The sequence below is a fragment of the Equus przewalskii genome, chromosome 14 (assembly GCF_037783145.1).
Source record: "Equus przewalskii isolate Varuska chromosome 14, EquPr2, whole genome shotgun sequence".
Lineage (NCBI taxonomy): Eukaryota > Metazoa > Chordata > Mammalia > Perissodactyla > Equidae > Equus > Equus przewalskii.
In genome coordinates, this window is record NC_091844.1 from 86,185,443 (window position 1) to 86,210,805 (window position 25,363).

The following is a 25,363-nucleotide window of genomic DNA, read 5'->3' on the forward strand; positions in this document are numbered from 1 at the left end:
ACTGTGTCTGAACTAACCTCTCTATGCCTTTAATTGCAATATGCATGTTCGTGCTTATGAAGGAGGTTGAACTATTTGGTCTCCTTTTCCTGTGGACTGTCTATTGACTGCCATTTGGATCATTTTTCTATTGGGCTCTTTGTGTTTTTTAATTGACCAGTAAGCATTCTTTATTTCTTTTGGAAACTAATCACTTGTCATTTGCGTGTGTCACAGGTACTTTTTCTGAGGTTGAAGTTTCACTTTCTAAACTTTAAGTCATTTTGGGATTAAAACAATTAGTTTTAATTTTAATGTAATCAATTGTAAACAGTTTCTTTACAGATTGTTCTTTAGCGTGATGGTTTATAGGAGGTCCTCTCTCCAAGCTTACAGAGATATTTTTCTGCGTTTTTTCCTAATTTTTTTAAAAGTTTGTCCTTCACTTTAAGCCTTTAGGCCATGTGGAATTCACTTCTGTGTATGTTATGGGAGAGGGAGACCACTAAATTTTTATTTGATTATCAATGGTCCCAGCGCCGCTCCTTGAATGACCTGCCCATCCTCATCATTCTTCAGTCTGAGCTTGGTCTGGCAGCACATTTCCTTAAGTTCTTGGATTTGATTCTGGGTTCTTTGTTTGTTTGTTTGTTTTTACTGTTCTATACTATCTTCACTGTTCTTTTACTATCTACACTGTTTTCATTGTTATAGCTTTTCAATATGTCTTTACCTGGTAAGGCAATTTTCTCCATCTAGGTTTTCTTCCAGAAAGCCTTGGCTATTCTTAATCTTGTTTTTCTTTATACATTTTAGAATCAAGCTTTGCAGTTCTAGGAAACATTTTGCTCAATGTCTTTTGTTCAGAGTCTTAAATTCTTCTATTCAACCACCATCCCAACAGATAATTTAACATATGACTCAACAACTCGAGGATGATGTTTTTCTGATCCACACTTGAACTGCAAATTAGACCTCTGCAGATCAAACCTCATCTATATAGAGATTCAACAACAGGGGTGAAGATCGGGACATTTCTTCGTGGTTGATGGTCTCTTCTGCAGTTTTTCTGAGAATGATCAAAAGGGGACATGGTGAATTAAAAAAAAGAAATCTTTAGTTTCTTAGAATTGTTCTATAGGCATGATAACTGATAACTATCAGACCTGGTTTTAAACTGGTCTTAATAACCAGGAAAAGTTCTAGAGCATCATAACAAGCAATGTCAGAATTGCTTTTAAGCCTAATCATTCAGTAGCAACTTGCTACAGTAAAGTCACCTGTGAAAGCCAATCAATTAGTGGAAGCCTAACAGTTTGAAAGTCAGCTAGTGGAGGCTGGCTCAGCCCAGTGATGTCAACCCACCCTCTCCTCTGTAACCAACACCAAATAGGCTGCTAATGCTGGAGTCAACCTATTCCCACTTCTTTAAGCAAAATCACCTTTCTAAAACTGATGTCAACATGCCGTTGCCTCTGTAACCAACGCAGTTCAAACAAAACCTTTCCCCAAAATACTACATAAGAAAGACTAAGCCTGTCCAGTAGAATTCTCCTTTACTTAAGGAAGCAATAAATTCAGCTCTGTTTTTGTTTCAGATTTTAAAAGGAGAATCTCATTCTTTGACAGTGGTATCTTTTTAAAAATTACCTGTTCAACTCCTTGTTGATAAGAATGAAATAGACTTTTCTACAGTGAATATACAACATATATATCTGTATAGACATACACAATGCATATACATGCACATATCACACTATGAAGCATTATGATTTCAAGTATTAGATATTGCAAAATATTTACCAAAATATTTATTTACTCATTCAAAAACATTTTGAGCATCTACAATCTGTCCAAACACAGTTCTAGATGAAGTGAATATGATATGAGTAAAACAAATAACACCTCTGATGTTACAGAGGTTAAATTTAGGTGAAGGAGATAGACAGGAGACAAATAAGTAAGCACATTTATTTCAGAAAGTGAAGGTGAAGACAGCAAAACAGGGTCATATTTGAGAGTGACCGGAAGATCAGTGTTGAACATTGTCTGCATTGCATGGTGTGGTCAGGGAATGCCTCTCTGACTAGAAGATATTCAGACTGAGATCTGAATCATAAGTAGCAGCCACCGAGGACACAATGCAAGGAAGGACTGTCCAGATGGAGGGCTATGTTACACTCTATTAATGACCTTATGCTAACTTGACCATAACTGTTCTACGTGAGATGGATATTACTGGATCTGCTATGCCCACAGAACATTAGTCCATCATATGATGGAAGGGGTACATCAAGGACTGAGCCTGTGCAGAGGACATGTGTAACTTACATGGACAGGATGTCTAACTACATCCATTGCGCCTGTCATGTCACCTTTCTTGAACAGATGCCTCTCCCTCAACCTATTGCAGAGAAAGAAAAAATTGGGTCCAGTTTATAGATGAATTGTCTGAAAATTGACTGTTGTCATAAAATAACCCCACTTACACTGGACTTGAAAACAGTGGTGAAGGAAATTCTTCTCTATGGGCAGTGCTTCGAAGAGTGTCTTGCTTTGTCACTTGAAATAGAGGAAGAGAAGCATGAGGCCCAGATGCACACGGACTCCTGGCCAATGAATAATGGCTTGGATAGTTGATCAAAGGACAGGAAGACAAGGAAATTGAAAGAAGTGGATGGATCTATGGGAATGAGTAAAAAACGTGCAAAATGTTTGTGCTTTGCATTATGACATTAATAATGTAATAGTTATTACATTAATAATAATGTCTACAAAGTGACTATAGAGCAGTCATTTAACAACCAGCATTTATAACTCATCATTTCTTACTTTGGCCAGCCCAGGGCGTCTCCAAAGGCTCCATAAATGGAGGTCATGGTAGCAAAGACGGAGCCTTTGTGAGGATCCAGTAGTACAGACTCCCTCTCACCAAGGCTGATGTAGCTATTGTCAGTGCTGTAAGCCCAATCTGTCTACTGCAATGACCAATTCTGAATCCTTCACATGATTTGATACCCGTAAATACCAGGAAGCCACTTGGTGGGAGGTTGACTTCATCAGAGTTCATTCATCCTACAGAGGAAGTGAGTCATCCTTACCAGAGATGACATATGTCAATTGCAGCTACAGGAACAGGGACTGTGGCTTGTCGTATTAACCCTCTATGCTGTCTTTTGTAAAGCAACTTGGCACCTCTTTGAAGGCTCTCTGTCAGACTGCATTTAATGCAGGGCAGAAGCAAAGGAGCAGGACGTATGGCACATCATTGGAGACCCACCCGGGTCTCCGGGCTCCACTCTTCACCTAGCCATCGCTGCAGTAACCACCTCTGCACAGGGGTGACCTGACAGCACTCTGTCTCCGCTGCACCACTATCTCTTGCTTCCTGAGCTCTCTGAGGGGAGATGCCCATAACTGTGGGTGCACAGCCTGGAAGTGTGAAGGAGTTAACAGCACACAGAGCAACACTGACTGATGGGGGAGGGAACCATCCAGAAATGCTCTCACTCTCCCCACTGCTTCATTCCTTTTCCCTGAAATCACGCCTCAAAATCAACCATCTGGAACCAAGCCTTGTCTCAGTTCTGCTTTCCAGGAAAGCCCGGGCAAGACAATATCTATCATTACCCCATATGCAGATGAAGAATTTGAGGATATAAAAGGTTAAATAACTTGCCTAACCAGGATTTGAACCTGCGCCTATTTGACACAAAAAAAATGAAAACTTTTTAGCACCATCTTTAGTGTCTCATGATCATTACAAAAATTTCACCTTGGAAAGTTTTGCACGTTATTTTTTAATCGTTTCAACTTAAAAAATATATCTAAGTTTCTACTACTCTTTCCATAAAAAGTAAATAATTTAAAGAAATTAAATCCTGAAATTGAAATCTAGTTACACTATCATAAAAAGTTTTTAATATAATAATGACGTTAAAAACACAAGAAATGATGAAACAGCATGTATTTTAATCAAGAAAATTGAGTTTGAATCTCAGTGTTTCTACTGAATTCTGGATAAGTTGCTTAACCTTTCTGAAATTTTTTTCTTTAGGAGAAAAGTGAGCATAATAATTTTACTAGAAGACTTTACAAAGATAAATTAATCTTAAAATACGTATAGTATTTATCTCAGGGCCTGGGATACACAAGTGGCCAACAGATACTCATTTTCTTTCCCCTTTGACAGAATCTGTAAAAGTTTACATCTTATGAGACGTTAAGTATAAACCTACAATATGTGGTTCTTAGAAGCAGTTACTGGAATCAGAAAGAAGAGAGAAAAATCAGTGGTGTAAATAAATAATTTGTTAGTTGTGTGTATAATGAAATAACATTCCTGAGGGGGCCTGGTCCTGGGGACCAAGGCTGGACTCTGCCTAAACTGTGAAGGTTTCTTTGGCCTAAAGAGTCTAATGATGGCCTTTCTCCTGGGGCCCTAATTACCAGTAAAACAGTATCAACTTTTGAGAGAAGACAGAGCTTTATTGCATGGCCAACCAGCAAGCAGACAGGAAGCAAACTTGAAACCTGTCTCCCTGAGCTAAGAAGGGACAGACTTTTAAGGAGCCGGGAGTGGGAGTGGTTATGCAAAATGCTAACTTGGATGAATCTGATTGGATGGTGGGAGTGTAACAGTCTTATAAGCCCAGTGTGCTACAAATCAAGGGATCCTTCACTTCTTATTAGGTTCCCCATGCCACTTTCTTTTCATATCAAATTCCATAGTTAGGGAACTTTTGGTTCCTAGGTGGCTCGAGATCATTGAGGATAAGGTTTCCATCTTCTGAGCATGCTCCAGACACATGACTTGCAGTTTTTGCTCATTGCCCCTGCAAGATAACTTTGATGTTTTATTACTGTTACAATAGGACCAGTATGAATTTGTCTTTGATGGTTACACCCTCTCATTAGTTTGTACTGAGTTTCTTAGGGGAGAAGACCCTCCAAATACAATGAAACCCCAACTTCTTAGATAGGAAACAGATCTGAAAAAATAGCCAAAGAGAAGGCATCAAACAAAGAAGCTTCAAAAAAAAGAAAGAAATCCAGAGAAAGGAGTAGCTAAGAAGTAAAGACTCACAAAGACCATTTCACAAGGACTGAGGATTCAGCACCTTGGTTCTGAGAGAGAGATTATAAGGCACCATAACCTCTACATATGTCAGATCTTTTCAAGAGTAGGCAGAAGGCTACTGAGAGTAATGGAACAGACTTTGGATTCTGGTAGTTTCCAGCTGGGGGTATGTTACCTGGGAGGGTCATGGCTAAGAACCAGATGTCACACACATTGTGTACTTTATGCTAGAAACTGTGTACATTGTTTCATTCAATCTGCACAAAACCTTGTATTAAGATCAACTATCCCCCTTTTACAGATGAGTAAACTGAGATTAGCAGGAAATATAAAAGAACTCCACCAAGCTCACAGTTTGGAAAGGAAGAGAGCCTTGATTTTCACATAGCCTTGACCCCATTCTTTCAGACGACACTGACTCTGGTGCTACTTTCATGAAGACAGAGAGTCGAGAGAGTCAAGAGGAGAGGAGAGTCTGGGGCTGAGCAATGAGACTGGGTGGACCCAGGGTACAGTCAGCTTGCAGGACAGGCTTTAGATTGACACTAAAATAAAGACAATGGTGGTAAACCTGGAGTCCAAGGAATGCCAGGAGCGAGCGCTTAGAATCCATCCTGAAATGCAGGAGTGATGCTCAGGGGGGCCTCCCGCCCTGCACACAAAACTCACCCACGCCGAGGACGCTGCCTCTCTCGCTGAAACCACGTGGAACTCCAGGAATCTTGTGTTTGCCTCCTGTGTTCCCAGCTGATTTGAACATCTGCCTGCAAGGCACAGCTCTAATTAGTGTAAATATGCTGTGCTGAAATTAAATAAATATCAAAACACATTTCTGCTACTGCTGCCTCGTTCTTCTCCCATTACCTTAGCTGGAATTGTAATGGTTCAAGTGAGACAAATCCCAGTTGTCCTCTGCATTTTTTCTGCTAGAGAAGCCAATATCCAAGCAACATAATTCAGCTTCTCCGTGTGTCATAAGTTTCAAAAGACATGAGGAGCTCTGGCTAAAATGGGAAAATGTTACAAAAAGCAGCCCTGTGACGCAAGGATTCCAAGTTACAACAAAACATCTTTGAATTATGGATTTCTGTCTTGCTTTTGTTCATTTATATTTAACATGCTTTAATTGAGCACCTATTATTTGAAAAATCATGTGCTAATGCAGTTTCTGGGATGCCAAATAGAAGAAAACAACAACAAAAAAATGTCATGTTCTCTCACGAAGCAGAGAGAAGCAGCACAAAGTTATACATTTATATAGAAGGGGAGAAAATATACAAGCATATTTTGTAGTATTACGAAGGTACACACTAAAAGTGACAGAGGTGAGGTATAGATAAGGTACCACATGGATTTAGAGACAGAGGTTATGTCCATTTGGAGAATGACGGGAAGAGCCTCTGGTGAGTTGAGAATAGGAACGTTTGGTTGCCGTAAGGTCTTTGGAATAAATTCTGAGAGAAGAATCCTTTTGGAGGATTTTATCTGAAGAGTGTCCAGGAGTTATCACTCTGCTTTGGGGATCCCATGATGGAGCCAACTGAGTTGTCTGCCTGCCCCCACCAGATGGAGGCGTCATGACTAGTTCTTTTCTTAGCACTGGTCGTCACCCAAGACCTAAAGTTTTTACTTACTCACTTGTCTGCCTTCTATCATTAAAACATAAACCTTATGATAACAAAGACTTTGTTTTCTTTCCTCCATTATCTCCAATGCATAGAACAATGCTTAGCACATAGTAGAGTTTAATAGATATTTACCTATCAATAGTCAGTTGTGAGACAACACCTTTATATATCCGTTATCTTTACCCCCTGTATAAACCCTCAGGGTTCTGATTCTTGTCCCCATTTTATAGATGAAGAAACTGAGGTTCAGTGAGGTTATATAACTGGACGAAAGAACGTTGGCACATCTGGGTGTGTGAATATGTGCATGTGGAGGTGGAGATTTGGCAGAGGCGCTTGGCTCCCTGGCAGTGCAAAGGGGAATGGTCTCAGCTGAACTCGGAGGTTTTGCAGGTCGGTTCTTGGTGGAGCCCTGTAGCATGTCCACGCCCTGTGAGGCAGTGGCTACATTAAAGTCCAGGCGGTGTCTCTTAAACCTGTCTGCCTTTAGATGCACCAGGGCGCTCGTGGTGGGAAGCGGCTTTCATATAAGACTCATGCCAGAGACCCCCCCCAGACGTCCGGGCTAGGCAGGGACACGAAGAGATCCTTCAAAGATCTGCACGTCCGAGCGGGGCTTGAAAGCAGCCAAGTGTGTTCCACATCTCCAGCGTGTCACAAAGTAAAGAGGGTCTTCTCACCTGAGTCAGGGACTTCTAGGAGGCACAGACGTGGGGGAACTTCCAGAAGGCACCTTGGATTCCGGAAGCAAGTTTACTGTGGTGAGGTGGAGTTTGAAAGAGTGCTCTATGGTATTGAAATTGTCTACGTAGATCATGGCAGGGGCAGAAGAAAGGAGTGAGGTGAGGTCCGCCTCCTTCCCGTCTGCGGCCAGCTGCCTTCAGGCCGAAGGTGGCCAGAGGGCCTCCCAGCCTCCAAGTTCAGCCAAACTTTCTCCCTCTTCCTTCCTCAAAAATGCGTTCCCAGCCTCTGTGTTAGGGGAATAAGCATTCTCAAACCAGATGTTCTCCACACTAGCCTTCACTTAACTGACTTGAGAAAGATCAGCATGCTCTGGCAGCTACATATGTCACTGGCAGTCCTCACTGTGGCTACCTTTGCAGTAACAGACTTTAGAACTTATTTTACCCAGTGAGAAACTGAAGCCGAGAGAAGTGCCTCAAGGCCGGGGTGAAATGCTGGCCCTGCGCAGGCTGGATTCAGATGCACTGTCCCCAGCTCAGTGTTTGTTCGTTTTTTCATCTCCTCTGTTCCTGCCGGGGTTTCCGACTAATATCTCCTTTTCTCAGGTCATTCGCAAGGGTAGGGGTCTTTGGAGGAAATTTTAAAGGAAAGTTAACTTTCAAGCCTGTTAACATAAAAACATTCCTAATGTAGACCCTGCTTTCAAACAAAAGAAGACATGCACAGCTGGTGTGCTTGCCTTTCTGCTTGTAGGATTCTTGCTCCGCCATTGAAACACTCTCTTTCTCTACTGGGAGTTTTCTAGAACTCCCAGGGTGTGCTCCCGTGGTGAGACGGCCTGGATGGCTGGCCCCTCTCTAACCTGCGGGCTTCTTGCATCTGCAGAGGCAGGAAGAGCAGCTTCTGCTTTCAGAGCTGATTTGAAACAGGAGAACAGTTGTAACAAGATGAAAAGGGACATTTCCTGAAACCCAACTGTACAGAACCAATAAAAGCTGAAAACCCGGCCCAACGCTCAGGCCATGGGTCATACCAGGGCCACACGTGACGTCTGTCAGGCCTGACCTTGCAGGGTCCCCTTGAGGAGCAGGCTTGCTGCCCTCCCTCGGGTGAGCCCCATTAACCCTTTGAAGATAAACCCTGAGCAAAAATACTCTTGGACACTCACCACTGTAATACGTGCAAATGCACAATACGCGCATACAGAGTTCAGGAGAGACCTTTTTCTACAGTTAGTGTGAAAATGCTGCCATGCGCGGGGCTCTGTTTTAAGTTTGAGGTTTGCAGGGATCCATGCCTGTAAAGGGAGAGGGCTCCGGATGCTCGTACTGGTGAAGATTGATGGTTATGACTTAGATCCCTGGTTTGGTGGTTAGTGATGCTGGCCACTCTGCACAGTACAAATGCTGGGGAAACGCTCAGGTCTGGGTGGTGAGTGAAACAAGGGAACACTGCCATGGGAGCAGCCTGATCACGCCTGCGTAAAGACCTGTGTGCTGCAGAAGAGTCGGAGGAAAACCATGGAATCATGTCGGCAGTCACCGCTGGGTGTTGGTGAAATGCTAATCGCCCTCTCTTGGACTGCATTTTAAGGGATTTCTGAATTTTATATAATAAATATGGAATCCTTTAAAAACATATACTACTTTGCTATTTTTCTCTGATTCTAAAAACAACATGACTTTATTGTAGAAAATGTTGTAAAGAAAAGTGTGAATAAAAAGCTAAAACTCCAGGGGCCGGCCTTGTGGTGTAGAAGTTAAGTTCTCACGTTCCACTTAGGCTGCGCAGTGTCTGCTGGTTTAGATCCGGAGTGTGGACGTACGTACTGCTTGGAAGCCATGCTGTGGCAGGCATCCCACATATAAAGTAGAGGAAGATGAGCATGGATGCTAGCTCAGGGCCATTCTTCCTCAGCAAAAAGAGGAGGGCTGGTGGCAAATGTTAGCTCAGGGCTAATCTTCCTCAAAAAGAAAAAAGACTTAAAACTCCAAAATTTTCTTGCTCAGAAATCACCATTACTAATCAATTGTTGCTTTTTTCTTTCCAGTCTTTTAACTTATGCACATATGCACATTTGCACACATATGAACAGATGTGTGCATGCATTTTATCACAAAGACAGAATCATTCTTTATATGTCTTGCTGAATCTTAAGGTTGTTATATAGTTAATACATTATCATTAAATAAATCAAAGACATGCGTTATAAAATTTGTTCAAGACAGTGTTTCGTTTTTAATTATTGCATGATATAACATTATAAGCATGCGTGAGAATAAATGATTTTGACCAATGATTTCTATCAGGCAGTCAATTTATTTCTATATTGCTATTTCAAATGTAATATCATAATGAATTTCCATTTACAGGTGTTGTTTTACACTTGTCCGATTAATTTTTTAAGACACATTCTCCCAAGGGAAATTGATGAATGCATTTTTAAGGCATCTTAATGTATTTCCAAATTGTCTTGAAGAATGTTTGTACCAATAAAATTTTTACAGGAGTTTTAAAGTTTCTGCTACTCTACAGCCCTGCCAACGTCGGGCGTTATCAGAGTTTTCCATCTTGACATGCCACACTGTTGTTGAGCTTTAAAGAATTTTTTAATATATATTCTAGTTGTGAGTTCTTTTTCAGATCTGAGGTTCTGCAAATATTTGTTCCCAGTCTGAAGCTTGTCTTTCCATCTTCTCATAGTTTTTCACACAGCAAAATTTTTTTATTTTAATGAGGTTCAATGCATCAAATTATCCTTTTTTTGGATTGTGTTCTTGGTCATAAGTCTAAGAATTCTTTACATAATTAAGAATTTGGCAAATTCTGAAGGTTTTCTCCTACATTTTTATGTAAAGTAAATTTTAATGTCATGTAATGTAAATTTTATTCCATTAAGCTCACTCACCATCGAGACCTGAGTTGAACTGACTCATTATAAGACATGAGCTGTAGGTCAAGGTTCATTTTTTGCCTGTGGATGTCCAGTTACTCAGTATCTGATTTTTAAACACGTGTTTTGCAAACAGCTATGTTATTCAGTTATCTTATTTAGCCAACAACTTTTCAGTTATTTTACTTTAATTTTGCAGATACCGTCTGTTTTCATTTTTCCTAATTGCTTTGGTCAGTAAATTTATGGTTTCTTTTATGTTGTAGTTTGCTTTTTTAATTGCTAAATGTTTACAGTCATTTTAAAAATTTTGTTGTATTTATATTTATTTTATTGCATCACAGTCAGTGAGGGTGAACAATACACTTTCTAATTTCTGGAGTTCATAGAACTTGACTTACATAGGAGAATTAGAAAAATGTTCCGTAAAGTTTAATATACCTCTCTCACTTTTTTTTCTTCATAATTCCACTATTCTTTGAATTTTTGGTATTTTCTTTCAGCTTTCTTTGTATGCAAAGCAATGTTGTTGTTTTTGTTGTTTATTAAGACTTTACTTTTGTAGAGCAGTTTTAGATTTACAGCACAATTGAAGGGAAAGTGCAGAGGTTCCCCCCTGTGCTTCCTGCCTTCACACACGCACAGCCTGCCCCGTTATCAACATCCCCACCGGGGTGGGCCATTTGTTACAATCATGAACCTACATTGACACATCGTGAACATCCAAAGTCTAGAGTTTACATTAGGGTTCACTCTTGGCGTTGTATATTCTCTGGGTTTGGACAAATGTATAATGACATTTATCCATCATTAGGGTATCATACAGAGTATTTCCATTGCCCTAAAAGTCCTCTGTGCTTTGCCTATCTATATTTATCCTTCTAACTTCTGGCAATCATTGATCTTATTATTGTCTTCATATTTTGTCTTTTCCAGAATGTCATAAACTTGGAATTATACAGTATTTGGTCTTTTCAGATTGGCTTCTTTCACTTAGTAAAATGCTTTTAAGGTTTCTTCATGTCTTTCCATGGCTGGACAGCTCATTTCTTTTTTAGCCCTGAGTAGTATTCCATCGTGTGGCTGGACCACAGTTTATTATCCATTCACCCACTGAAGGACATCTTGGTACTTTCTAAGTTTTCTCAGTTATGAATAAAGCTGCCGTAAACATCCATTTGAGGGTTTTATGTGGATATGAATTTTCAGCTCCTTTGGGTAAATACCAAGAAGCACAATTTCTTGATGATATGGTAAGAGTATGTATGAGTAGTTTTGTAAAATATCGCCAAACTGTCTTCTAAAGGGGCTGTACCATTTTGCATTCCCACCAGCAATGAATGAGGGTTCTTTCTGCTCCGCATCCTTGCCAGCATTCCAGCATTCGGTGTTGTCAGTGTTCTGGATTTTGGCCATTCTCATAGGTGTGTGGTGGTATCTCATTGTGGTTATAATTTGCGTTTCCCTGATGACATATGACGTGTAGTATCTTTCATATGATTATTTGCCATGTGTATATCTTCTTCAGTGAAATGTCTGTTAAAGTTTAAAGTTTTTGGCCCATTTTTAATCAGATTGTTTGTTTTCTTATCGTTGAGATTAAATAGGCCCTCTCTCACTTTGGACATGTCAGTTAGAGATCCCGTCCTCTTAGGAAACTGCTGCTCCCCATTCTCAGTATAAGCATCCTGGCCCATGGCCTTGCTCCACTGAGCATCGGTGGCCAGTACACTGTTGTTCACTGGACTCATACATATATACACTTTCCATTTGAAGTGTGTGTCTATCAAGAGTCCATTGTATTTATTGTCATTATTATCATAATCATACAGTTGAATTAAATATTATGTACATTAATGATCTGTGAGCATGAAAAGAGAGCTTTTGTAAGTATGAATTTAGTGTTAGACATGCTAAGCACAATTGTCCAAAAACACTATATTGAATTAAGTAGTGGCATGTTAACTGCCAAAGCTTGGGGAAAATCAGAAAATTCTAGAAAGATATAGATTATTTCAAAAGGCTATCCAAAATCTTGCTTTCTGTTAAAGAAAAACCAAATGAAAACTGTAAAACTTAAATTTTATTAGTGTATTGTCATGAAAATAATTGCATTTCCCATTATTTTTGGATTTTTCCACCTTTAGTTTTAGTGATTATTATTAATAGAATAGTAGTATATTATTATTTTATATTATATACCTTCAATTTCAAGAATTCTGATATTATCCACCTTTTTAATCACAGTATAAATAATAAGGTGACAGTTTCCATGTTGACTGTCATGTTACAGCTTCCCAATGTGTGTGTGGTTGTATCTCAGCTGTATCTCACCTCTTGAGTGCTGAGCATTTCTCTAAAAATGGATATAAGTTTGACTTTTAATCTCTCTGATGGAACAATGGAGAATTATGCATTCTTTTCCCCATTCCACAGAGAAAAGGATTCATTGAAAGAAAGCATGACAATCCTAGCACAATGCTGCCGTGAGAAGACTCTCCCCTACCTCTCAGAATTGTAATTCTTCAGTGAATCTGCCCAGCACGATATAGAAGCCAGCCTTCTGTAAGTGTTCGCTCCCTTTTCTTCCTCTTGTTCGTGAATCTTGTTATGCATGCAAAAGGCTCTCTGTATTTTATGGAGGATACAAGTAAAGACAAGCCCAGACCCCTGAGATTTCAGCATATACTTTGACCAGTTGCTAAAGCAAGTGCCCCCTGCTTAAAATAGTATAAGACGACAGAGAAAAATAAAACATATTTACATAATAATGTCAGGATTTTCTCTTAATGTGACCTATGAGGTTAAAAGCCTTTCCATTCAAGATTAGATCAAAGTTATTTGAAATGGAGATCTACAGCCCAGAGGGAGACAGAAGGAGAAAAAGAGAGACATTAGACATGGGATGAGAAAGGACAACAGAGACAGAGAAAGAGAAGCCCAAAGAAAAGAGGAAGGGAGAAAAAAAAGCCTGGAGATGCTTAATTTGTTTTTCCTACTGGGATTGATTATACTTTGGGGCTGGTCAGTGTAATGGTATTTATGGGGCCTGTCAGTGCTGGTGTCTTTGAGATGTGAAACTGATCAGTAGCCTTTCAGAGTACCTGCTGCAGACCCAGCTCTGTGCTGGACTTTGTGGGGAGCACTGTGGGAACATGTGGGTGCAAAGGCAGTGTAAAGCCATCAGAGTCTGATGTGAAAATGCTGTTCTCATTGAACGAGTGTGATCATGGACGTTAGGATTCCAGCCAAGCTTCACATCCACATGCAGCTTTTCTTTAAGGCATAACAACAAATATTTGATGAACTATAATGATATGTCTCTGCCTATTTTACTCCAAGCCCCCTTTGCTGATGATACAAAAAGATGTGAAAATTGTAGTCGCCCGCAGAAGAACTTAGTAAATGCTTATTGAATGAATGAAGAATTGACATTCAATGCTCTTTAACCTTTAACACCAATGAATGTTAGATTATGAGTTCCAGGATGGTAGAGTCTTGTCCAGCTTGCTTCGTCCAGTATCCTTGCGCACTTAAAGACTGATGCTCTAGTTCCAAAGGTGGAAACAATTGTCTGTTCATATTTCTCTAAATGTATGAGTCTTTAACTCAAAGAGCATAAACTCGCTAGGTATGAATAAAACAAAAGCTCCATTTTTGATCTTTATCAGACTTAGTAGGAGAAGGCAGCAGAAGATCTCTAGTGCAAAGAGGGAAAATGTTGTAAACTCTTACCCCTTCAAATAAGATTTAGTATGGATTTTGGCAGATAGAAGGGAAAGGCTTTATTTCTGCCCTGTGAGAATCTGGGTTTGTCATATCCAGAGAAAAAGGACTCTGTCCTCAGACCTTAGCAGGCATGTCAGGAATTATGTGGACAAGAGAGCATCCCATAACCTCAAGACACCTGGAAAGAGTGTAACAGGGTTTTTTCTTCAGGGCCTAACTGGCTATAATCACAACTCAGCTAGCGTGGCTGAGCGCTCAGAGGCTGGGCATCTTCACGTGCGAAGGTGACCTGCAGTTCTTTAAAGTTATGCTGCCGAGAGCCATTTCCATTCTTGTATCACAACCACTTCATTTCTGCCTGTGGTCAAATGGCTGTATATAAACAGGGTGCATTAGCTCACCTTTAATTTGAAGTCTAGGGGCTTCAACAAATTTAGGGGGACAGTCCTGCGCAGTGCTTTTCAAACTTGGGCCCCATGCAAATCATCTAAGAGGTTTCAGATATTACAGCTATCTAGTTTCCTCTCCAAGCAATTAAATCAGAATGTTTGGGGATGAGGCCTGGGGAATAAGCATTTTTAAAAAGCCCCCCAGCTAATTGTCTTACTGACCAACTATGAGAAACACTGGCCATCAACTTTGCTCCTTAAAGTGAGGTCCACAGATGACCAACATTGCCATCTCCAAGAAGCTTATTAGAAGTGCACAGTCTCAGAACTCACACCAGACCTAGGAGCCCAGGATCTGCATTTTTATAGCATTCTCGGGGGATTCAAATGTGCACTAATGTCTGAGGCTAAAGGGAGAAATTCTTATAAAATGGAATGTACAAAGGAATTTAGCACCCGAAGAAGAATTCCTGAGCCCCTTATTAATGCATTAGTAATAATTGTAAATTATCTGTTTGTTGAATAAATGGATGACTATAAAATATAAAGCATGTGAAAGAATCCCAGGGAGAAAAGCTTGCACTCAGCTTTACCACGCACGATGTATGGAGAATGGCAAAGCTCTCAGACTAGAGACTCACAGCCTAGTTATTCAAGGGGCCCGTATCAGTTCAGCTATCTGCATCCAATTTTCCACAGGATAGATGATTTGGAAGGAATGTCATTATGTCTGAAGTCATCATTATGAGAAAAGCAGATCCACTCACTCTGGATGTGAGTTTGTTTATTTTTTGCTTTGGTGGCAAATTCCTGGTCAGAGACATCTGATTTCTCTACAAAGGCACCATCCCTTGAGCTCAGCTGCTTGCACAGTCCGCCCTCCGTTCCTTTCCTGAGCTCAGCCGTCTCTCCTCACTTTCTCTCTCTTATGTGCGGTTGAGGTTCCAAAGTCACCTGGTCCCCGCAAGCTACGGCCTCATCGCGCAGATGACCTGTCGTTGCAGATGACCTCTGGCTACTTCACAAGAGAGGGAGGCAGACATGGGATGGTCTTTCCGTAGCCACCTCCCCAGCCATTAAAATGAGTAAACAGTTGACTGATTCTGGTTGTGATCTTCCTCTGTATCTCAGCCACCAGGTAAACTTAGCCAATAAAATAATGGCTTCTCTTCCCTAGTCTGTGGTCCTCTTGCCCAGGGCTGGCATTGCTCCAATGAGAAGAAGATGCATAACTAGAATAATACATTCGCAAGAAAAGTGCCAAAATGACTGACTTTCACACCTCAGGACCAATGGTGATAACATTCAGTGCTGATCAGATTTTCAGAGAGAAGGAGCGGGGTGTGCTGTAGCAAGACAGGACCCATGGGAGCCCCAGAGAGAGGAAAGAAATTTGTTGAGAAGAGCTGACTCCATGTCCATGGATGTCACAGCAGGATGTTACACAGTCTGCGTCTTTGCTTGCAAATGTGAAATTACTCGAGGTATCCTGCCACGAGTAAAGGGCTAGCACTATAGTCAATCAAAGATTTTTGAATAAATAAATACCTCTTCCAAACCTTTCACTTGGGGTTTATATTTGTTATTTTTAATTTTAATTATGCTTTCCAAATGTCAGGTAAATAACATGGTTTCAACCACTCCAGGACATTTTTAAGTGTCTACAGAGCACTTGGCAATGAGCACAATAGCCAGAGCCTCAGTCCCTGGCCTGGGCCTCACCAGACCTCACTGCTGACTTTCACTTGGTATCATGTTTCCAGTCACAGGGAGAAACCCTTGCACAAATGAATATTTTTAATGTTTGGAGTACAGATATCCTCTGACTGAAGTCTAAAAAGGAGTTCTCTGCTTGTGCTTAGAGTTGCCCAATAAACTTTAAAAAAAATCTGGTTTTTGATATCAGTAATCTCCTGGCAAAGGACCACAGAGCCTGCGAGAACGGTAGTCAGATGACGGCACCAGCACAGATCAGGGGAAAACGTTTTCTTCATTAGAAGAAACACACATGGATCCCAGATAACTACACCTTCCCTTAAGGTTTAGGACCTGAGGTCTGGTGGTGTATCACATTATGTGAGAAGAAAAAAGTAATTGACAAAAACACAGATACAATCTATGTTTTCTCACATTCTCTGCAAAAGGAGAGAAGTTGAAGACGGACGCATTTACGTGGCGATGCTGTTCTTCTGAGCATCTGCGAAAACAAACGGGTCATCTGACTCAGCGTGCACAGAGAAGAGCCAGGATGCCACAGCGTCCTTCTTAAAAAGAGGATCGGAAAGGTGAGCTTAGATATTGAGAGAGTTCTAGAGTTGGGGGTTTCTTTGCATCGCACTGGCAGTATCTTTTAAATCCTCTTTTATACATACATGCATAATTCATGCATACATATAGGGGGCACACACATATACTTTCCTCATTTTTAAAAACCTACACACACACACCAGTAAATCACGCAGCTCAACAATAAGGCTAGAGCCATGTGCTTTATTTATGGGTGGAAATTTCAAAGTGAATAGTAAATTTTTTTGCCTTATGGCCTGTTTGACAGTATAATTGATTGGATTCATCTCAAATATGCAGCGTGACCTTTATGGTTCTGGTATTCGGAAGCGGCGTTAGACTTAGCCCATTGCCTTGTGGATTTGTTCGATGTGGTTACCGTCTGCGGAACATAATTTGCCCTCTCGTACAGAAGCTAACCTGCGTTTTATTAGTCCGTGTTATAATGGCTTTTCACCATGTTTATTTGTTAAACACGCTAAATCACAGCAATTGTTTTTACCCTAAAGTATTTTAAATGACTTCTTGTTACAATGTGATCATTCACTCATCTTTTCAATAAATATTTGCCAAACACCTACCAGGGGCGAGGCAAAATGCTCTCCACAGTTTATACTAATCAAACTTGTGTCAGACAGGCTCTGCTCTCAGGGGATTAACTAGTCTCTGGAAGAAATGGTCCATTTAAACAAGCACTGTGATACCAGGTGAAAGGTGAAGGAGGAGCGGCAGGAAGGGGCTGTGGGCATTGAGGAAAGACATCTTCCCACTAAGAGGTGCAACCCCAGAAGGCTTCCCAGAGGAGTGGAGTTGGGTCCACTACTGGGAGGACTGGGGACTGGGGCACACCAAGGAGGCAGAAGAGTTGAGGTGGAAGATGCTGTGGGACAAGAGAAGGAGAGAGTGATGAATCTATGTTCCTTGCTAGTTTAGTTCTCATTAAGGTATGCCTTATTTCTTGCGTCAGATCCCAACCCCTAAGGGGCTACATGCCACAGTGGTTAAGCTCGCAAATGCTGGATACAGAGCCTCTGGTTTAAATCCTGCCCCTCCCACTTTCTGGATGAGTGACTTTGAGCAAAGTCTTTGACCTTTCTGTGTCTCAAGTTTCCCTGCCTGTGAACTGAAGATGCTAGAAATACTACCTCCCTCATATGATGATTGTGAGCATGAGGTGTTCATATCCCTCAAGCAGCTGGAGCAGCGCCTGGCCCACAGTAAGCTGATAAAAGTGTCAGCTCTTTTTGCAAGAAACTAGCAGGTTTTCAAATATTCTGGTTAATAGAGTTTCTGCTCTTCTTTCCTTTATTCTGAAGATAGGTTTTAGTATCTACCAAAGTGCCAGACATTGTTCTGGAACCTGGAGACTCAGGGAGGACCCTGCGGCCCCAAGCCTCAAGTCGTGCAGTCTGACAGGGGGCACTGCTCTGGATTCAGTGCAGGCTCAGTCTGGAAAGTGAGACCATTATAAGAATATAATAGAGTGGAAAAGTAAATATAGGAGAAAGAATGAAAGAAGAAAAGTTTCATGGGGGTGTGACAACAGACAGCTTTGAAGAGTAAGTGGGAGCTTAGGAGGCAGACAAGATGCAGAGGGACAGACTCCAGACCTAGGGGAAAAATACTGTGAAAGACAGAGGCATTAGCCAGTCTGTCATATCTAGTCAACCCAGGCTGACCAGGAGACAATGGAGAACATGTTTGGCCTTGGGCTAGAGAGAGGGGCAGGGCCCAGGGTGAGGAGGGGCTGGCTTCTAACGGCTTGTGAATGAGACAGAGAGGCAGAGCAAAGACAAGATTTGCCAAGAGTTCATAACTCTTGGTTGAATTTTCTAGGCAACCTTGGGAACAAAAAGTTTAAAATATCAAAAAATAGCTCTGGGCCAAAATCATTTGCATAATTTGGATTCAACTTTTTTTAGCATACAAGTAGCTCATACTACTGCTTCTAACTTATCTCCTCCAAATCACAGAGGACTCAACAGAATGCTGCTTGTGATTAATGTGGTTGACGAGCAGATATTTGAAAGAAAATAATTGTGACATCCTTACCAAAACTAAATGATAATTTAGAAAATCAGAAGAACTTCACAGGTATGTGTTACTTTATTAATGGTTTTTTTTTTTTTTTTGAGGAAGATTAGCCCTGAGCTAACTACTGCCAGTCCTCCTCCTTTTTTTTCCTGAGGAAACCTGGCCCTGAGCTAACATCGTGCCCATCTTCCTCTACTTTATATGTGGGACACCTACCACAGCATGGCATGCCAAGCGGTGCCATGTCCGCACCCGGGATCCGAACCAGCGAACCCCAGGCCACTGAGAAGCGGAACATGCGAACTTAACCACTGCGCCACCGGGCCGGCCCTGTGTTACTTTATTAAGATATTTTCCTTTTAAAAAATTTAAAACTCCGCACTATTACAAATTTTGTTTTAATACCAATAGAAATTTTCAAAAGAGCAGTTTGATCATACAGAGATTCCTGCTTTCTCTGACCTCCTAAGGCATTTAATTTCTCTACTACTTTGTTCGACATTTAAAAACTTCAATTCTGTGGGTAATAAATACTTCCATGTGTGTTGTCTGCTCCCCTTTCACAACAACCCTTGAGAAAGGTCCTACATACTAACATTTTGCGGCTGAAAATATTGAAGTTGAGAAAGGATAGTTTACTGAAAAGCAAGTAGCTATTAATTGGATGCTCTATATTTCAATCTAGATCCGTCTTTGAAACTGACTACACTGCCCAATTTACTCACTGGGTCCCACGATTCTTCACCTGAATCGTGAATGACATCTTACTTCCTTTATTGTTTTGCTAGGGCTGATGGAACAAAACACCACGTACCGCGTATCTTAGAACAACTGGAATTCATGCTTTCATAGTTCTGGAGACTCAAAGTCCAAGATCAAGGTGTCAGCAGAGTTGAATTCCTCTGAGGGCTGTGAGGGAGAATCTGTTCCAGGCCTCTCTCCTAGCTGCTGGAGATTTACTGGAAATCTTTGGCGTTCCTTGGCTTGTAGAAACATCACCCCAATCCCCGCTTCCACATTTATATGACATTCTCCCTGTGAGTGTCTCTGTCCAAATTTCCCCTTTTTATAAGGACACAATCCTTTGGATTAGGGCCCATCCTGATGACATCACCTTAACTTAACTAATTACATCTGTAATGATCTTATTTCCAAATGAGGTCACAATCTGAGGTATGAGGGCCAGGACTTTAACATGTGAATTTAAAGGGGGACACAGTTCAATTGATGAAACTTCCCAAATTCGACTAAATGGCTATCGAGATGAAGAACCATGTCTCACAATTTTGTGTGTTTTATGTGTTCCTGCAATGTTGAGTCTTGGACAAAGCCAGGCAGGTGTAGGTCAACTGCAGCAAAACCATTTTAATTTAGAGGCTGGCATTTGGAATTAGACATGAATCACCCTTGCAGCGGGCCAAGCCTTCTTGTTGCCGGGAGTGGTGTGAGTTGATGAGTGTGCATTGAACTCAGCTATAGCAGATGTAACCAAATCCACCTCTAGAATGAGGAACATTATGCAGAGAGTGTGATACAACATCAACACTTGTTCAGAATCTTGGTTGTCCCACAAGGGGATGAACCCTACCATGAGGCAGTTAAAAGAAAAGGCAGGTGGTAAGATCCAAGCTACAGTGGGAGAGGCAAGCTGTGAGCATCAGGGAAGGCTGCCAGGAGGTTGAGGATCCTATAGCCCACTGCAGAAACCACAGGCTTGAAGAGTCTCAGGAAAACAAGACAGTTATCAGGATGCGGGCCAGAGATCCTTTTCCAGACATGAGCAATTGGTCCAAAGCAGGCTCAGCAAGAGAGCCAAATGTGGGGTTTATAGCTCTGGCAGATCTTAAGCCCCTTTTCACTAAGAGAGATTTGATCCCAGATCCCAAGGGGATGATGTAACAGCAGCTGGGAATGGGAGTTAATGAAGTCCATGGAGGTATAAGAATTCACACACAAAGGGTATGGGAAGTGAGCGAATCCTTAGATACAGTGTAGACACACCGAAAAACTTGAATTAATGAAGGAATTGAGAGGAGGAAGAGGGGAGTGGAAGGGAGAAAGAAATGAGGAGCAAATGAGATGGTAGTTCCTGGAAAACCCCTAGCTGAAATATTTGGGAAACATAAATCTGCAAATTGACTGGAAATGAGATGAAATTTAAAACTGAAAACTGAATGTGTTGGAAACACAAGTTTGAACATAGAAAGGAAGCTAGTTAAGAGAATGGGTTTTGGAAAGACACAGGTTAGGTTTGAATCCCAAGTCTGTCATTTTTAGTTGGTGGATGTCAGATAAACCCTTTGCCTCTCCAGGTCTCAGTTCCCACATGAGTAAAGTTAAGAGAGTGATACCTTCTTCAGGATGCAATGTATGGGCTAAAGAGATTATGAATGTCAAATGCATATTCATTTAAAGAACATGATGCCAGGTGCAGAGTACAGACACAAACAATTCTGGTTTTCTCTTTCTTCCTTTTCAAATTTCCAATTTAAAACTAAAATATAATCTTCTGGGCTTATTTAGAAAAAAGTTTGTTTATGAAATGGAAGCTGATTAATGGAAAACAAAACAACGACATTAGCATTCGCTCTTAACATATTGAGATATCTAGTAATGTCACAATAAATGAAAAAGTGATTATTTCTTCCTTGGGAATAGGCTAGATGTGTGAATGTCAGATCAATGGACACACAAATGAATGGACTGAGTCCAGGTGGCTGAATTTCAGCCCAGAAAGACAGGAGTCCCTTGACTGTTGTCTCTCACCTGAGTCAAGTTTGAGGAAACAAGGAACTAACTGACCCGAGGGGGACACAGCTTATCTGATGGGGGAAGGGTGGATATGAAGTGTACAGGAGTCAGAAATTTACTTACACAATTTGAACTGGATTAGCAGGAATTTTCCTGAATCCATTTTTCTTGAGATTTGTAAAGGTTCCACAAGAAAATCAACACCCATCTACCTAAAAATCTCCAAATAAATATAATCACCCATTAATTCGATGCTTCCAAAGGTCCATGAGCTTTTTCATTCTGCAGGTAGTACTTTAAGATTCCTGTTCCTCATGGACATCCTTTATTTCTGGGCAGCGGTGCTGCTGTTTAAATAACCGAGGGGATCAGCTCACCACCAGTGGTCAGCCCCCTGGAGAGGTTTGGATTTTGTAGTGTTTGAAGTAGATTTGTATACTCAGTGAAAATTAATCTTTTCAAAAAATAGTTAAATGCACAAACCCTGTTCAAGTAAACATCAGAAATGTTAACCCTGTCTAATAAAGGGCAGCCATATACAATCTCTTAAAGGAATACTTTGTTGTGTTGACAGTCTGGGGGGGAAAGGAAATTCTAAGAGAAAAATCCCCAAATTGCCTTTTGTCTGTCAGACACCTGCCCCTCAAAAACATAGAGGCATGCCCATGAACTGTTACTCTAGAAATCAAACTATTTATTTTCCCCAAGACCGTTATACAGGTACATCAGAAAACAAAAATAGACTGACTATGTTTATTGCCAATTATTTAAACAAGAGGGTAGAGACCTTCATGTAAAGATCCAGATCATAAGTGATTTTGACTTTGCAAGACATAAGGTCTATGTCTCAGCTACTCAATTATGCCTTTGAAAGCAGCCACAAACAATGTTTACCTTGCTGTGCCGGGATTGGAGCTATGACTGTTACTTGCTGACACCTGGTAAACCATTCTCTAGATGAGGGTCTACAGGTCTGTTTTTTCCCAGATCTCTTCCTATGAAATATTTTTAAGCATTGATAAAAAAAAATATATATATTCCATTCATTTTTAGTAGTAATTTACTAATAGCCACATATATACTAAAAAAAATACACAAAATAGAAATTAAAAAACTGAGATAAAGATAAAATAAGCAATAACCTAAAATAATCACTTAATAGTACAACTTTTTCATGTGAGAAATGTGACTAAATATTGTCTATTAAATTTGAAAACTTGGTTCGGTGCTTTGTGTTATAATAATTTGTGTGGATCTAAGATCAGTTTATTTCTCTGCTTTTTAATAACTATCACAGCTGAAAAAGACGCGTCAGTGTGATATTCAGGAGGAATTCATTTTTGTGCTCACTGAATGACGATGCTCAGGATTAAATCCCATATGCCAATTAAGTAACAATTTGTGTTAAAATTTGTCCCTCAATTTTCCATCTTTTATAATGTCAATCAGTTGTTCTCCAAACTAATTGGAAGGTATTGCATTTTTTTTATTATTAACAGATGGGTTATAATCCCACTGAAAGTCTTTATTTAAATTTTTTATTAAGAAATTAGAAATTATGCTTCCAAGATTTTTTAAATACTTGAAGGAGGGTTTTTTTTTTTTTTCTTGCTTACACAGGTGAATTACTTGTGTTATTTTTGGCAATGAAATCACATAATGATGGAAATATATCTAACACCTGTTTATATAATGTTCTTAAGAAATAGTAATGATTTTTTTCAAAATAAAGAAGCCAGTTACTTCTGCACTCAACATTAACATGTCATCTTCATGTGGAGGAAGAAGGAGACCTGCTCTCCCCAGGGTGTCTGCAGGGCGCCATATATCTGGAAGGCATTGGTTTCCCACGTAACGTGGCTCATAAAGAGCTTGCAATGGGAGCAAAGCCCTTAGCTCTGCCATTTTCTTGCTGTTCACATGTGCTTGCATTTTCCTATAATCTTAAATCTGCTATTTCTCTGCAGTAATCTTCTACAATAATTCTCCTTTTTGCGAGAATGTTCAGATGAAATTGGACAATGTAATCTGTAAATCCATAAACAAGTAAATTGAGTCGATAAACCTGAATCTGCTGAGGTGGAACACAGGAGTGAGAGAGCTGCTCTAATCCCTCGCATATGAAAGGAGTCTTCACTCCTCCCTCCTACGTGGCCCATGATATGTGGTCACCTGACATGTGGAGAGTGAGGAGGCCAACTCAAGACATACAGTAACTATCTGTAAGGTGTCATGTCTTCCTTATTTTGAAATAAATAAATGTAATTAGACATTTCAGTGTTTCCTCCAGACCCCAGTGTGCCAACTTGTGATCCTCTGAGAGCAGCGTCCCCCTCCCCCCGACTTGGACATCACTGCTCTTCCTTGCAGTGAGGATCAAGGTTTCCCAAATACCCGCAGTGCTCGGTTCAGACATGGGTGTGAGACCCAAACGAGCCAGGCAGAACTTCTCAGCCAGATACTTGAACAGAAATGGCAGTTTGTGGATTCCTTCCTTCTGGATTCCTGGAATCACACGCTTCTCGGTTGTTCACTTGTCCATTCAGTTCTTTAGTTGACCACACACATACCCTTCAAAAACTTGATTTTTCTATAAATTATCAAAACTTGGTTTCTCCTGCTGATAACCACAGAACCTGAATCGAGATGTGTGAAATTAGCAGTCTGCATGACATAGTCCCTGCCTACTTCTGCCATCTCAGGTCTCATCACCTCCTCAGGTCTCATCACCTCCTCAGGTCTCATCCTCTACTCAGGTGCTTTCTTTGCAGTGGCAATGGAAACACAGGATCCTTGTTATGTGCTTTTACACTAACGACACTTTACAAATGCCCTCTCCCTTTCTGGACAACTTCCACGAGCCTCTATTCCCCCTAACTCCTTCACATTTTCAATGCTCAGCTCAGATATCATTACCTCCCTGAAAGGATTTTCTCTTCTCTACCGTCACACTGGGTGGATTTTCAATAATCTAGAATGATTTCAGTACTATTTATGCCATATACAAACTTGATTTTCCAGTCTGTCACCCTTCACTGGACTATGAATTTTGTGAATGAAACACCCTATGGTCGGCACACATGTGGAAAGAGAAAAGAAATGTAAGAACGTAGAATCATGCTGTAGGAGGCCCTTTCTACAAAACATCTCTTTCTATTCAGGTGTCATGATAAAACAGCCTATGGTGCTTAAATTAGATTGACACCAGACTTGCTCCTATAGTTTAGGTCTAAGACCAGCTCCCTCTCTAAGGAAAAGGCACTTTCTGATCTTTGTAATCCCCTGGCCTAAATATGAGCCGTTCTCTGGAGGCTGCACCCCTCACGTTTCCTCCTCATAAGCTCCCTCAGTCAAAGGTTGGGATGGTTTTAGAGTTATCTCCATTTTTGTTTATGAGGCTTTCTTTTGCAAGTTTATAAATTAAAAATTATGTTAATTCTGTTCTCTTACTCCCCATTCCAGTTCCTTGATAGAACATACGTCAGCTGATTGTTCTCACGATGCTTTGACACCGTAGAATATGCGTTTCCCCTGCTGCACATTGGATTTGCAATATTTTGGGCAATTAAAGCATTCCAGCTTTTCTTGCAAAGACAAACACCTTACCTGAGGGATAACTGAGGTCAGAATTCCACTATATTTTTATATGCTTATCTAATCTATTTTTTCAGAAAAAAAGGAATTACATTTTTTAAAAAAATCATAACGTGGAGGCCGGCCCTGTGGTGCAGTGGTTAAATTTGCATGTTCCACTTTGGCGGCCCTGGGGTCCCCGGTTCGGATCCCAGGTGCAGACCTAGCACTGCTTGTCAGGCCATGCTGTGGTAGGCGTCCCACATACAAAGTAGAGGAAGATGGGCACAGATGTTGACTCAGAGCCAGTCTTCCTCGGCAAAAAAAAGAGGAAGAT

General features: G+C 40.7%; 1 long non-coding RNA gene across 1 annotated transcript in view; it reads left to right on the forward strand.

Annotated features, from left to right (window-relative positions):
• Window positions 1-16,667, forward strand: part of LOC139075466 (uncharacterized) — a 44,296-nt gene extending 27,629 nt beyond the window's left edge. The window contains exons 2-3 of the long non-coding RNA XR_011525821.1: window positions 12,701-12,829; window positions 16,527-16,667. This is a non-coding gene — a long non-coding RNA (uncharacterized lncRNA). The remainder of the gene's footprint in view (window positions 1-12,700; window positions 12,830-16,526) is intronic.
• The last annotated feature ends 8,696 nt before the right edge of the window (window positions 16,668-25,363 follow it).